Genomic DNA, 9634 nt, shown 5'->3' with positions numbered 1-9634 from the left:
ACTGCGATACAGTGCTTGTCAAGTTTTAGAACGACAGTATTGCACTTGATGAGCATTCTGAAGTGTAGCCCATAAGCGATAAGTACAGCCTTGACCCGAATAAGACTCTCGCTCCGGTCCGTCTGCAGCTAAGTGCTCGGCTAATGCACTGCTGGAGAGCAAGAACCCGGCGGTCCTCATGAGCGCTCCAGCATAATCAACCCAACCAATAGGGCTGTGTGTCTCTGACTTTATAAGGGATATGTCACAGGGGGTCAGCGTAAAAGAGGAAATGACTCAGTTGTTGTGCATTAACTTGAAAGAACTGAGTACGCCACTAACGCTGACACATCTTGCTCTTACTAGGCCAAATCTGCTTTAAAAGACTTCACACATACAATACACAAACACACATAAACGCAAGGCAACACTCAAAACACAGGCACAACATCAAAACACACCAATCTGCCTATCTCTGATTACAGAAATCGCCTTCGTCAACAAGCAACCGTCTGGCCGTGGAAGTCTGGCCAGGACATAAGTCCGTCGTAATCTCACAAGTCTCGGACAGATCTCTGGGATCTTCGTGCTAAGGAACGTCACATCAGCGTTAAAGGTCGTACTAATCCCTTAGTTGTTGGTGACCCACAAGGTGCTGTTTTGAGCAAGTGGAAAAAAATAATGAATTCTGGTTAAGAGGGATTTGGACCCTGGATCGGGTTGGTTTTCACCACCGTACACTCGCACACAAACACACTCTGGCAATGATACGGGGGGTCAGACAGTGTTGAGTGGAAACCAGCTGTGGTAGCCAGATTGAAGAGGCACTAATCCACAAATCGGCTCGGTTTAACCCAAAACCGCAAATGAGCTTCTGAATATCAGCTATTTAATACAGTGATATTTTGACAGCTGATGAAGGGACAGTTAAAGAGATAGTTCACCAAAAAAAAAGGAGAAAATTCTGTCATCATTTACTCACCCTCAAGTTGTTCTAAACCTGTATGAGTTTCTTTGTTCTGTTGATCATAAAAGAAGATATGTTGAAGAATGTGGGTTGCTGGTCCCCATTGACTTCTATAGTATGAAAACAAAATACTATGGAAGTCAATGGGGATTAGAAAAGCAATCTCATAAAATGATCCCATAGTAGGAAACCCCTAAAATGTTCTATATATGAAGAGCCTGACAGAACCCTTTAAGGCTCTACATCATCTTTTCTGAATCGTGCTCACCATACGTTGGTTTACGCTGTTGTTCTTCCAAAACTGCTGTGTTATGCTTGTTGTTTCCACGCCACACTGCTAGACATACACTGTGTAGGCCTATGTCATGGAGAAGGGAGAGATTTTTGATCAAATTTGTCATTAAATCGATCAATTAAATAAAAATGTAATGCACATGATTACATTTTGAGATACTCAAGTATGAAAACATAAAATCCAAAAATGGTTTTGTGTATTTGAGACTTCCAAAAAAATAATCTGATTACATAACAGGCTTACCTCGTAATGTTACCCCAACACTGATAATGTGATGCAGAATAAATGCTTCAATGTTTGAAACAGATTTTTAATTAAAATTTAATGAGTCTTAAAGATTAAGGCTCATTTACCAAAGGAAACATTTGCTAGTGTGAGATGCATTTAAACTGGAAATACCTCATACCTCATGTTTATTTATTTATTTAATTGACTATATCTGATTCCAAGTAATGCATATGGCAAAGGCATGGAAGACATGCCGTCAATGTCATTTACTTCAAAGTAAGTTATTTCATGTCGAATGGCAACATAAACGAGGCCCATTACTCATTGGTTGTGTGATTTCTGTTTATAAACGAGATTAAATATGAAAGTAGATATATATCTATATATAAATAATAAATAAAAGCTGACATATGGCCTGCTTATTCAAAACAAAAATAAATGATTGTAGAATATGATAGAGATTAAATATAAAATGCAATCTATATTTATACATAAATATCAATAAAAACAGACATATTGTCTGTATATATAATTATTCATGATACTAAACATTAACTGTAATTTATGTGACTATATGGTTGTGACAGTTAGACTCTTTGTTTCCCCCTTCCTTCGTGGTTTTGGTTCAGTCCTGTTTCTTAGTTTTCCCGCTCCTCGTTAGTCCTCAGTTCTATCAACTGTGCATCATCATCGTCATCTGTGTCACCTGTGTCCCAATTATGTTCCTTTGTTTGCCTGTGTTATTTAACCACTCTGTTTCTCCATATTCCTTGTCCATTCTCGTTTGTAGTATGACGTGTGTTGTGACTCCTGAGTTTTGTTTCAATAAATTCCTGTTTACTGTTTCCTGTTTCTCATCGTCTTCCTCGTGATTTCCTGGTAAACCACGTTACCTAACAGAAGAACGGTCCCACCCTAAGATGGACGAAGGGGTACAAATAATCGTCTTGGCGGAGAGAAGCCACCACTTCTTCTCGTTCGTCGAGGGTTTTGTCCGCATTGCCATCCACAGCACCCTTGACGACGATAGGTTGTGTACACTGTTCCAGTTCGGAGCCATCTTTCACCACCAGATAGACCTCCCAGACACCACCAGACTGAACTGGAGGGAAACCGTTATCCGGTGTCTGGAGAGCATCGATCGTCGATCTGGAACACAACCTTCCAGCCCATAGCCTTCACCGCTGGTTCCGTCCAGCCCCGAGCCTTCACCGCTGGTCCCGTCCAACCCAGAGCCTTCACCGCTGGTCCCGTCCAGCCCAGAGCCTTCACCGCAGACTGGTCATGTCTCGTCTGCCCAATCAATGACTGTTCATGTCCTGTCTACCCAGCCAGAGACTGTTCACGTCCCGACTGTCCAGCCTGAGACTGCCCAGCCAGAGTCTGTCCCAGAGCCTGTCACTGCCCCACCCACTTTTGGGTATGGGGGGGTGGGGTTGCTACCCATCTCCACCGTGGCCGCCCGAAGGGTCTTCTCCGCCGTGGCCGCCCGAAGGCTCCTCTCCGCCGTGGCCCACTCGAGACAAATATTTGTTAGAGATTAAATAATATACACAAATAATATATATAACATGACCGGAGACGACAGAAAAACATACGAGAGCAGCAGCTTTCACGTCATATGAAAACCATCTTTGGTATCACTAATGTAGCCTTAAAGATCTCTGTGTGTGTGTGTGTGTGTGTGTGTGTGTGTGTGTGTGTGTGTGTGTGTGTGTGTGTGTGTGTGTGTGTGTGTGTGTGTGTGTGTGTGTGTGTGTGTGTGTGTGTGTGTGTGTTCCTGGTAAACCATCCTGGAATTGTTTTTTTTTAAGTTGTAACAAATGTCCCCACAAAGAGTAATAGTAGAGTAATAATAAAAGTAATACCAGTACTGTGTGTGTGTGTGTGTGTGTGTGTGTGTGTGTGCGTGTGCGCGTGCGTGCGTGCGCGCGTGCGTGTGTGCGTGCGTTTGCGTGCGCGTGTGCGTGCGTGTGTGTGTGTGTGTGTGTGTGTGAGTGTGCAACAACGCGGAAGAGAGAGGAAGTTGTCAGAAAGATAGAGGGAGGGAGATAGAGAGTAGAGAGAATGTGTGAGTGGTAAAATATTATCAGGTCAGTGTGAAAGAGGGAGAGGGGTCAGATAATAAGACTCAATCGCGCTGACTGAAACGTACTGGGAGAGAAAATGCTGACGTGTTCCCTCCACTCCATCCAATTCTGGAAGCACCAGCCCTCTCTCTCGCTCCCTCTCTTTTTTATGCAGTAGTGTGGGATCCACGGCCCACAAACTTTAGCACTTTACTGTCCATTCACGTGGCCATCTATCACAATGAAGGGCTGATGAAGAGACAGCAGGGTGAATGAGTGGAGAAGAGCAAGGGAGGGGAGGAATAAAACGAGGGATGGGGCCTATATTGAAATGGGAGGTCAGAGAAGATGAGCATCATTGCCAACCTTGTGTGTCCCATTCTTTTATTTACCGCTCCACCACCGCAAGCCTATTACTGATGCTATCTCTCTCACACACAAAAGACAAACTCAAACAAACACCCAACAGCTAGAAAATGCTCATTTGAATAACACCAAAGTCCATCAAACCATCCCATACACACAGTGCTGCTAAACATGCTACATTAGTGTAAAACAAATTGCATGTGCATGTCCTTGTACAGACAGACACACACACACACACACACACACACACACACACACACACACACACACACACACACACACACACACACAGAGATCTTTAAGGCTACATTAGTGATACCAAAGATGGTTTTCATATGACGTGAAAGCTGCTGCTCTCGTATGTTTTTCTGTCGTCTCCGGTCATGTTATATGTAAATTGCGTGAGCTTATTTCATCAACTAAATCGAAAGATCTGAAAAAGCCCATTCATTTAACCGCCCATAGACCCTCCCCTTGAAGAAATCAGGACAGACATGTTCGAAAGTGGTCAAAAGAGACAGATTAAAACACCAGGTGTAAATGGGAATGTGTCTCGTTCGTCTACTTAATCTGACCGACCAAAACAAATCTTAAAACAGGTATAAACAGGGCCTCAGTAATGCACTGTTTAGTTCCTGTCTCTATGAAGCCCCTCCTTCTGAAAAGCACACTGTGCTCTGATTGGTCAACCACTTCAATCGTATATACCATACCATAACCGTGTTTGATCTGGTTGGGAAGAACATCATCTCTTGAACACACTATAACACAGCTCAACCAGGCATCATCCACTTTTTTGTGTATATGCCTTAGGCAGGAATTATTTAAATGAGGAATACTGTGACGTGAACGTTCCTAAAAGAAAACTCAAGGCTACAATCGAGGTGTTTCAGGGAGTTCAGAAACAGCGCACACTAATATAGAAAATAACAACTTTTGGAGGGACTTTGAGCTTGAAAAACAAACATTAACATTACACACTAAAGAAAAGAAAAAAAGAAAAGAAAAAAAAAGAAAAAAAAGGGATACATTATTCAAAAATTTTAATCCTGATGTACCAAACCTGAATTTCCTTCTTTCTTCCAAGAGACACAACAAATGAACTTCACTTTCAAACTACAAAACTGACAAAAAGCTAAATAAAAGTACCATAAAAGTGGTCTGTATGACTCGGCTATATTTCCAACACTGAAAATCTAAATGCAATGCATAAATACAATGCCAATTAAAGTTGTTCTTCTCTTAAAATCGTTTCTGTACAGTAGCTTTCAAATCTCTCATGTGCAATTGTAAATGTAAATGTAATATATGTAAATGTAACTGAGATATTGGAGCTGCGGTGGAAAATAAGATTTAATAAACAAAAAACAAAAAAAAATTCCTTAAACAAAGCTAATTTTACTTCAGAGGGCTTTAAATTTAGACTATTTGAGTCTACTATTTGGTATTTTGGTTTTCTATTTTTTTCATTAATATTCTGTTAAACATCTATTTTCGTGAACAAGTGAGTAAATGACAACAATTAATATCTAAATGAACTACTTTAATGCAAAAGCACAAGCAGCACAGCTGTTTTCAACAATATTACAGTTTTACAGTATTTCTGATCAAGTAAATGCCGCTTGGTAAAAATTCACTTAAAATACCCCTGTACTCAAAAATGTTATCCCTTAAAACTCATCTTTGATCACCCAAAGGACACATTTAAAAGTTTTTTCCTTGTCTTTGGTTCACCAGAGTTTTAAGGAGAAAATACTCAGCAATGCTGTTGATTTATGAATTTGCACATGGTTTGTCTTAAAGCATATAAAAAATACCATATAGACATATAAACAACATTAAAAACTTGATTTTCACCACAAGGGGTGTGGTTGAAAAAACCTTACTGAATCCAACTCCAAGCAGTAGCAATACATAATATATTTAATAATATATAATATACATTTTGTGCCTCGTGGTTTTACATAGCTGACACTCACTAACCCTCTCTCATTTATTGCAAAACAACTGCTCTAACACAGAGCTACAGACTACAGGTCTCCAAGGACCCACAAACTCAAGTTGTGCCAAAGCACATCCGTTGTTTCAGCGAAGACACGGTCATATCTGACAGTGATGGACATGGCAATGAAGTAGAGCCGTCTCAATGAAGGAGAACACACACGCGCATTAGTGGGCGTAGTACAATGGGCGCTGCAAACAGGTCTGAGTATCGCTAACAAAAAGAGTTAGATTAGAGGGGTAAACTCAGTTAAATCCTCCAAAAGAGGGAAATGGCAGCAGCAGAAATAACCCAGAACAGATCTGCATGGAGCCTCGAACAAAAAAAAACATTAAGCTGTAAAACAGTCCTTTAATAGCCTAAGCCATGTGCTCTATTATCTCCCATCCTCCACCCACATGCACTGTCTCATAGCTGCTCCTGCCCACGCATAAATAAATACACACACGCGCACATGCTCGTACAGTCACGTAACCCAACAGATGGGGTTTGGGGTGTGTTTTAGGTGATGGCCACTCTATCAGTTCTTCTGCTTTGCGAAAGGCATTTTAATTAAGAGCTGAGGTCAAAAACTAGGCTAATCCTACGATAAAGCACCATAGTTTAAAACGGCATACGCCATTGAATTACGCCAAATACAAACTCTCAGGAAGATTTCAGGATTCGCAGAACTAATTCAAGTGTGAAATTCTCAATTGTTTTCAAGTACTAATCTCGGCAAGTCTCTTCATTTCTCATTTTAACCGTAGCATATTTAAAATATCTGAAGCGGCTTTGATTCGAGACGACCGCACAATGAGATCTTACTCAGTTATTCTTTTCAGCTAGGCTATACCTTTTCATCTCCATGTGCAAGTTTTTTTTTTTTTTTTTAAGTGGAACTTTGTCTGATTAAAATCATTTTTCAATTCCTCAAACCTCCAACTTCTCAACTTGTGATGCAGGGAAATGTGATTATATGAAACTTGCATAAATAGCTGAAGGCATGATGGTGCATGAGATAAATAATAATGTTTAGTCAAAGGCTAATTGCTGAGCGCGTGCATCTGCATGTAATTTCTATCATGGCTTAATGTGTTGACAAGTGTACAAGACTTTGATCATCTGTAGATGAAAAAATGACTTTTGATATATAATGTGAGACATAAAATTAGAGCTTTTTTCGTTGTTATTATTACAGCCTACTAGATGATGTTTCATAACAACCATGTTTGCCTTCATCTATTAAATAATGTCAAATAAATTAACTTGTGAAACACATCATGGACATAAAATTTCCTGTTCCACTTTCTTAAAGGGATAGTTCAGGTGATGGTACCTTTAAACTTTGTTATGTTCGAATTCTGGGTATGACTTTTATGGGTATAACTGTATTCAATATAATTCATGAAAATGTACAGTATTAAAAAAAAAAAGCCTCCTCGGCAGTCGTCATGAAGCAGAATTATGCTTCAGGAAGCCAGAAAAGAAAGAACAGAAAGGAAGAGGAGGATAAGAAAAAACAAGATAGTGGTAAATGATGAATTACACTGGATAAAATGTATGCGGTGAGGACCACCCAGACGCATCACAAACATCACTTAGCGATACTCCTGACAACAATGCTTTAGAAGCAGCCATACTCCTAGTAGAGTGGGCTCGTACAGCCAAAGGTGAAGGCTGACCAGCCGACTCATAAGCAAGTGAGATGGCCTCAACCACCAACTTGCTCATTCTCTGTTTAGACGCGGGACACCCTTTCCTGTGTGGTCCAAAGCACACAAATAACTGTTCTGATTTCCTCCACAGGGCAGCTCTGTGGACGTAAGCGTCTAACGCCCTAACCGGGCAGAGAAGGTTAAGTTTCTCCTGATCTGATGACACAAAAGGAGGAGGATAGAAAGCCTGCAGCACTGTAGGTCTAACAGCATTAGTAGGGACCTTAGGGACATAACCTGGTCTAGGGTATAGAAAAGCCTTAACCATACCAGGCGAAGACTCCAGGCACGAGGGTGCAACCGACAGGGCCTGCAAATCTCCGATTCTCTTAAGTGAGGAGATTGCAAGCAGAAAAAGAGTTTTGTAAGTGAGAAATTTCTCAGAAACTTCCTCAATAGGTTCAAAGGGGGCCAAAGAAAGGCCCTCTAGTACAATGGCCAAATCCCAAGTCGGCACCCTTGTACGAACTGCAGGCCTCAGCCTCAAAGTGCCACGAAGGAAGCGAGTTATAAGTGGGTGTCTCCCAAGAGAAACTCCACTGAAAGGGACATGGAAAGCAGCTAGTGCCGCCACATACACCTTTAGTGTGGAGGGGGATAACCCTGCAGAGAAACGCTCCTGCAGAAACTCCAGCACTGCACCCACTGGGCCGTTAACTGGGTCCTTCCGGTGTTCTGCACACCAAGAAGTGAAAAGTTTCCACTTCAGGGCATATAACTTCCTCGTGGACAGAGCTCTGGAGTGAAGGATGGTCTCAACAACCTCAGTTGAGAGACCAGATTCTATGAGCTGGGCCCCCTCAGAGGCCAAGCCCACAGTTTCCACAACTCTGGGCGGGGGTGAAATATCGTACCGCCCTCCTGAGAGAGTAGAACCCTCCTGATCGGAATCTCCAAGGGAGAGCCGTCCAGAAGAGATATTAGGTCCGCGAACCATACTCGGGCCGGCCAGAACGGGGCTACTAGAAGTAGGCTGACCCCGTCCCGGCGAACCCTGTCCAGAACTCCTGGTAGCAGAGCAACCGGGGGAAAAGCATACAGACGTGACCTCGGCCACGGCTGTACCAGAGCGTCCAACCCCAGAGGGGCTGCCTGACTGATGGAGAACCACAGATGAGAGTGCGTTGTCTCCTTGGAAGCGAATAGGTCCACCTCGGCGCGACCGAAACATAACCAAAGGAGCTCCACCACCTCGGGGTGGAGCCTCCATTCCCCCGGCCTCGGCCCCTGCCTCGACAGGGAGTCTGCAACCACATTCAAATAACCAGGAAGATACATATCTCTCAGAGACCGTAACTTCCCCTGGGACCACAGGAGGATCTGACGGGCCAACTTGTAAAGTGGACGCGACCGCAGGCCCCCCTGATGATTTATATACGAGACCACCGACATGTTGTCTGACTGAACTAACACATGATGACCTCTGAGGTCTGCTAGGAAGTGTTTCAAAGCTTGGAACACCGCCAACATCTCTAGACAATTTATATGCCATGATAGATGATGGTCCTGCCACAGACCTTGGGCTGGACGACCACTCATGACCGCCCGCCACCCTGTGAGGGAAGCATCCGTCATTAGCGTTACGCGACGACAAAGAGCCCCCAACACAGGCCCTTTGGATAGGAACCAGGTTTCTTTCCACATGACCAGAGCACGAAGGCAGCGCCGCGTGACTTTGATCGTGCGGAGGGGATTTCCCCTCGGGGAGAATCCCTTGGTCCGGAGCCACCACTGCAGTGGTCTCATGTACAACAGGCCGTAAGGTATAACGTTGGACGCTGCTGCCATCAGACCCAACAGTCTCTGAAACTGTTTTACAGTGAGTAGCTGGCCTAGCTTTACTTGTTTCATAGCTGAAAGAATCGAAGCGATGCGGGTCGGAGAAAGTCGCGCCCGCATTGAGATCGAATCCCAAACGACACCCAGAAAAGTGGTCTTCTGAGAAGGAGATAATACACTTTTCTTTGTGTTCAGCCTTAACCCCAACTTTTTCATATGAGCGAGAACAACATCTCGATGCTGAACCGCCAT

Source organism: Siphateles boraxobius, unplaced genomic scaffold, assembly GCF_051911475.1.
Source record: "Siphateles boraxobius isolate OS27281-9 unplaced genomic scaffold, OSU_SipBor_1 6, whole genome shotgun sequence".
NCBI classification, from domain to species: domain Eukaryota; kingdom Metazoa; phylum Chordata; class Actinopteri; order Cypriniformes; family Leuciscidae; genus Siphateles; species Siphateles boraxobius.
This window is presented reverse-complemented; position numbering follows the sequence as displayed.